The sequence below is a fragment of the Temnothorax longispinosus genome, chromosome 11 (genome assembly GCF_030848805.1).
Source record: "Temnothorax longispinosus isolate EJ_2023e chromosome 11, Tlon_JGU_v1, whole genome shotgun sequence".
NCBI lineage: Eukaryota > Metazoa > Arthropoda > Insecta > Hymenoptera > Formicidae > Temnothorax > Temnothorax longispinosus.
In genome coordinates, this window is record NC_092368.1 from 13,160,238 (window position 1) to 13,166,352 (window position 6,115).

The 6,115-nt window shown below is 35.0% G+C and overlaps 1 long non-coding RNA gene across 1 annotated transcript; it reads right to left on the bottom strand.

Annotated features, from left to right (window-relative positions):
• Nucleotides 1-924: 924 nt before the first annotated feature.
• Nucleotides 925-2,996, bottom strand: LOC139821522 (uncharacterized). Its single transcript, XR_011734273.1, has 3 exons — nucleotides 2,478-2,996; nucleotides 2,006-2,390; nucleotides 925-1,874 (listed from the first exon to the last, which is right to left on the bottom strand). It is a non-coding gene; the product is annotated as an uncharacterized lncRNA (long non-coding RNA).
• Between the last annotated feature and the right edge of the window lie 3,119 nt (nucleotides 2,997-6,115).

Genomic DNA, 6,115 nt, shown 5'->3' on the forward strand with positions numbered 1-6,115 from the left:
GTGCGAAGAAAGTCAAAATTTCACACCTGCTTGGGTAATTGATCACAACGCGCAGGGGTACAGAGGACAACCCTCTTCGCTGATCTCTGAGCAGCCGTTTACAGGTCTGATACCAGGAGTACGTTATCAGCCACCAATTACAAGGCCACCTCAGTTTGGACTGGATCTGCCGCGGTACGCAAAATCTGTTTATTACATCGTCCAGTTATTCACATACTCGCAGTTGCTGGATGTTATCCTCTACTCGTTACCGAGTGTATCTTGTGCGGCACTGAGACCAGACGGCCGGTCGCAGCAGAGCTCGACCTTTATCCCACGAGCATGGTACGGACCACACTCGCATATCTTTCTCGAGAGGCCCCCGGAGCACCTGTCAGTCCACCGGACCGTCGTGTGCTTAGATTTCAGCGACGGAGCAATCGGTGTATTCACGTCCCTACAGTTGAGCCCACTGTAAGACGGAAGAAGTGTTGTACACTACGGACCTGACCTGTGAGTATTTCCCCGTGCATCTGAGAGACGGAGCCTAGTGGCAAAGATAGACACAGAACTTTTAGGTAACATTCAACAACCAGACTACTTACGTTTATTCGCATCCAGCAACACCAAGCTTACTTCTTTGCGTGATGCCCAGAGCACACATCATTCTGTGCCACACGGACTTGATAAGAGAAATAGTGCGGGAACAACCGTGTGTCACGATGGGTTAGTTACACGGCACAGATCACACCAGAAGTATACGTAAGAGACAATGAGCCAAGAGACGAAAATAATATGGAATACGATTGTGTGAGGAACTGAACAGACCCAGGCAAGAAGTAATTCTTGGATATTGACACCAGCAAAAAAAACTCCAGGCCAGGAAAATAGATAAAGCAATTTTAAAATTTTGTAAAAAATTTTATTTGTAAAAATTAGTACAAAAAATGAAAGTTTTGTTTGCAAAATTTAGTACATCAGAGGCGGGGAAGATGTTTAACCAGTTGTGAAAAATGAACTTTTATCTTTTCAGCGTCGGTTGACTCTTTAATTTCAACAGCATCAACATGGGAATTATAATGTTTTCCATAATTTGTAAAGAATAGTATATTGTTTACCAAGAGGAAAAAGCTGCGTTTTTCAGACGAGTGTGAACCCATAAAGCACACATGTCCAAAAGCGGGACCTTAGATGTCTTACACGGTAATGTTTGATTTTTAAAAATGCCTATAGAGTGTGTGCGTTTAGTGTTTCATTCATACAGTTTGTACGCGCGTATCGTTAAATAGAAAGAGAAAAAGAGAGCAATACGGGATTCAAGAGCGAAGCCTTTGGTGGGATCCAGGAGCGAAGCCCCCACTTATCACAAAATTAAAATTTGAATGACAATAAAATCGAAAAAAAAATAATTTTAATTTTTGCACTAAATCTGATTGACAATTTGGGATTTTATTTAGGGATTATGTAAATAAGTATATTTAGTTATATTATTATTCAGTGATATATTATTAAGAAAAAAACAGTTTGAAATCGATAGTCTTAATACAAATAATTTTTGAAATAGCAATTATTTTTTTATTTATAAAAATTAATATAATTACAATGAAAAAGTTTTATTAGTTAATGAATTTAATATTTACATTACAATTTTAAAATTAGAAGATTGGATTATTTCCTGGATTTTTTTATTTTAAATGTTGATTTAAATTCATCTTCAATCATAATGCAGTCGGAGCTTTTTGATGTTGATGCATTAACATTTATTCCAAGTTTCGATTGTTTTATTGGCGGTTCTTCGGACTCAGGATTTTGTTTTGCAATAGTTTCATGTAAATTTATTGATGATGTGATATTTGCAATATTCCTTTTATTGTTTATCAACTTTTTAATATATTCTGTAAATAAATTGTAAATTTTTATTCGTTTTAAATAAAATAGGACAATATTAATTTTAGTAACTATAATATTTGATATTCCGCCACACTGGTTGATTTCCAACCACCATGACGCTTGATGCTTGTTATACCTGCACCAGTATCAGCCAATAACGTCGCCGATGTCCTTCGGAAGCTATGACTGGTATACAATTCGGGTTCTAATAAATTCAAGTAACTTGCAATTTCTTTTGGCATTCTAGCGATTTTGTTTTTTCCTATAACTTAAGTCGTGCATTTTCCTTTTTGAAAATTTAAAAAGAATCGATTTGTAGTGGCATATTGTAGTCGCAGGGTCTCATATTTTTTAACAATTTCAGCGAATTTCCCTTCAATTGTGTACAATCGCGAAATCTTCGTTTTTGTATCTGGAATTCTTATGAGTAACAAAGAACCATGATGTTCAATATTTTCTACGTTAAGTTTTGTAAGTTCGTTTCCTCGGCAGGCTCCAGCAATGCCAACAATTAAAGCAACCTGTAAAAAAATAGTAAATGTATTTTGTTATATTGTTAGATATATATTATTTTTATATATTTTATAAATTTATATATATTACTTTACCTTTGTTGCTAGATACTGATCATCTGGCGCTTCATTTAGAAATTTTCGAATTTCATTTGAAGTAAAAACTTTTGATTTTTTGCTCTTAAAGCCATTAGATTTTCTCTTGAGAAAAGCGGTCAATTTAGAATAACTATGAATATTGACGTTATGTTTAGCGATTAGGGTACTTTTCAGCATGGAATACTGACTCCACAGAGTCGACGGTTTTGTCTTCTTCGATAGCTCACTGATATAAGCCAGAAGCACATTTTCTGAGAATGAATTTATGTTTTTCTCTTTTCTCCAGTTCATGAAGGTTAGGTACGTGGTTTCATACCGGCTTTTTGATTTTGTCGATAACAAGTTCTGTTCGACATTTTTCGCTGCTTCAGCGATTTTTTCAGGTATGCCAAATACATCGTCACTTTCGTTATCACTCGAAACCATTTCTTGCTACACTTTTTTACTCGCGAATGTTTTGCGTTTTGTTTATCCGAGTTCCACGACAGCTTATAGCGAACTCGATTGAATGCACTCACTGCACTCAGTGCGCACTAGTGCACATTAAAGCCGTCGTACACAACTCAACTTCAAAGTGTATTAAGTCTGTTCGTTTTCGCTGCACTTCTGAACTAGTGCAATAAGGGTGCGTTCGGTTTGGACGCTCACGCGCTGTAAGGCTGAGTTTCCACTGAGCGCGTCACGCGTCGCGTCATCCAATCAAAACATCCCATTTCGATCCCGTCACAAGAATGTAATGAAATGGGATGTTTTGATTGGTTAACTTGTGACGACGCGACGCGTGACGCGCTCAGTGGAAACTCAGCCTAAGCGCTCACGCTTATAAGCGCTGTTTTCAATCGTTCGATTTGAAATTTGAGCGCTTACACAATAGTAAGAAATGTCGTTCGTTTTGGCAATGTAAGCGACTATGAGCACGTCAAAATGGCAGACGATAGGTTATTGTGTGTTATATTTGCGCAAATAATAACATTATTAGAATTATTATTCGTGAGGAAGAATATTTAATTTTTGAAATAAACCCTTTTTTTTAGAATAAAGCGAGCAACATTTAATTTTATTCTACAAATTTTAAAACCTAAATTACTAAGATCAAAATCGACGTAAAACAATATCACCTGAAAAACAATTATTTATCGCTGATATGAATTTGGGGTGGAAAATGGCCACCCCAAAATCATATCGGTATGTTAGGCCAGTAAAATTAGCTCGAAAAACACCGAATATCTACAAAACGGATTGACAAGCCAATTTTTTGAGGGTGAGTAGAGGGTCGTAGGAGATGCCCAAATTCACAAAGTTCCAACAAAATTTCTCTGTGCGTCGGCGACAATCATGAAAATAGGGGTGAATATTTAAAGTTTGAATATCTCGGCTTTTATTGGTCAAATTTTGTTTTTTTTTTAGTTTTGTAGGGAAAAATATTTGCTACAACTTTTGTTCGAAAAAATTTTTAATAGCTGTCAAGGAAAAAAAGTTAAAACCAAAAAAGTGCCGTCGATTAGGGGTTGAACAATTTTATTGACACTTATATCGCCCCCTGTTAGTTTGATAAAAAAAATGTTCCAATAAAACTTGTAGAGGATTCAATTCTCTACAATTTTCGTATATATTTTTTTGCGGTGGCTCAAAAAACACTAGAGATAGAGAGCGCCAAAGTTGAGTGTATCTAGTAAATGCTCTTTTTCGTGGGAAAAATTCGCGGTTTTATTGTGAATTGTCGTATATTATAAAACTCTTTTCCGCGAACTGTACAGTGTGTTATTGTGTGTGTGTTGTTTGTGTGTGTTATTGTGTATTATTTTCGGCTAGTCGTGATCTGTATTTCGAGCGTTTCAGAGTAAAATTTCTCGAAAATGAGCGAGTATTTTATTTGTATAAGTCCATATGCCAGGTCAATTGAGCATTTTTATCGAGGTTGATGGCTTAAGTTAATGTTTTTTTTTTGTTTTTTTGGGTCGTAAAACAGGAATCTGTAAATAGTTTTTTTGTAAGTCGATGCAATAAAAAGTTATTAACAATTTATTTGTTTAAATTGCCCTAGCGATCAAACTATACATCCTATAAAAAAATGAACTAGAGAAAATTTGTTCCTCTTTTCACGACAAACAAAATGGTGTTTGAATTTTTCCAAAATCTTGATTATTGACGGAAATGTGTCAATTTTTATGTAATTACTGCCTACGCGTCACGGAGTACCCTAGGCGTGCGCGCTCGCGCTTAATTGTAAATAAAGGAGCAAAAAAGCAAATTAAATTAAAATTAAAGGAGCAAAACTCGTGTGGTACAATTGAGCGCAAGCGCGCACGCCTAGGGTACTCCGCGACGCATAAGCAGTAATTACCTAAAAATTGACACATTTCCGTCAATAATCAAGATTTTGGAAAAATTCAAACGCCATTTTGTTCGTCGTAAAAAGAGGAACAAATTTTCTCTAGTTCATTTTTATAGGATGTATAGTTTGATCGCTAGGGCAATTTAAACAAATAAATTGTTAATAACTTTTTATTGCATCAACTTACGAAACAACTATTTACAGATTCCTGTTTTATAACCTCAAAAACATAAAAAAACATTAACTTAAGCCATCAACCTCGATAAAAATGCTCAATCGACCTGGCATATGGACTATAAATAAAATACTCGCTCATTTTCAAGAAATTTTACTCTGAAACGCTCGAAATACAGATTACGACTAACCGTAAATAATACACAATAACACACACAAACAACACACACACAATAACACACTGTACAGTTCGCGGAAAAGAGTTTTATAATATACGACAATTCACAATAAAACCGCGAATTTTTCCCACGAAAAAGAGCATTTACTAGATACACTCAACTTTGGCGCTCTCTATCTCTAGTGTTTTTTGAGCCACCGCAAAAAAATATATACGAAAATTGTAGAGAATTGAATCCTCTACAAGTTTTATTGGAACATTTTTTTTATCAAACTAACAGGGGGCGATATAAGTGTCAATAAAATTGTTCAACCCCTAATCGACGGCACTTTTTTGGTTTTAACTTTTTTTCCTTGACAGCTATTAAAAATTTTTTCGAACAAAAGTTGTAGCAAATATTTTTCCCTACAAAACTAAAAAAAAAGAACAAAATGCAACCAATAAAAGCCGAGATATTCAAACTTTAAATATTCACCCTTATTTTCAAGATGGCCGCCGACGCACAGAAAAATTTTGTTGGAACTTTGTGAATTTGGGCATCTCCTATGACCCTCTACTCACCCTCAAAAAATTGGCTTGTCAATCCGTTTTGCCATTTTCAAACCTAATTTTACTGGCCTATGTTATTAATATTATTATTACACATTGTTGTTTCAATTTTTAAATCAAATAAAGGGAAGTAAGAGAGGCAATCAGAGCCACGCGCGGTAATTAATGCGCAATCAAAATAAGTCAATAGTAAAATATATATATTAGTTAATATAAATTTGAACGTTTCGACACTTTTTTTGTGTCATTTTCAGTGTAAAAATGAAAATAATACATGAAAATTTTAGACGATAAATTACAGTTAATCGCGATAAAATATGAGTCAATCAGTAGAAAAGCGCAGTCAAATCAATAAAATAAAATTCATACGAATGTTTGGTAGTCTGTCAGGATATGCCG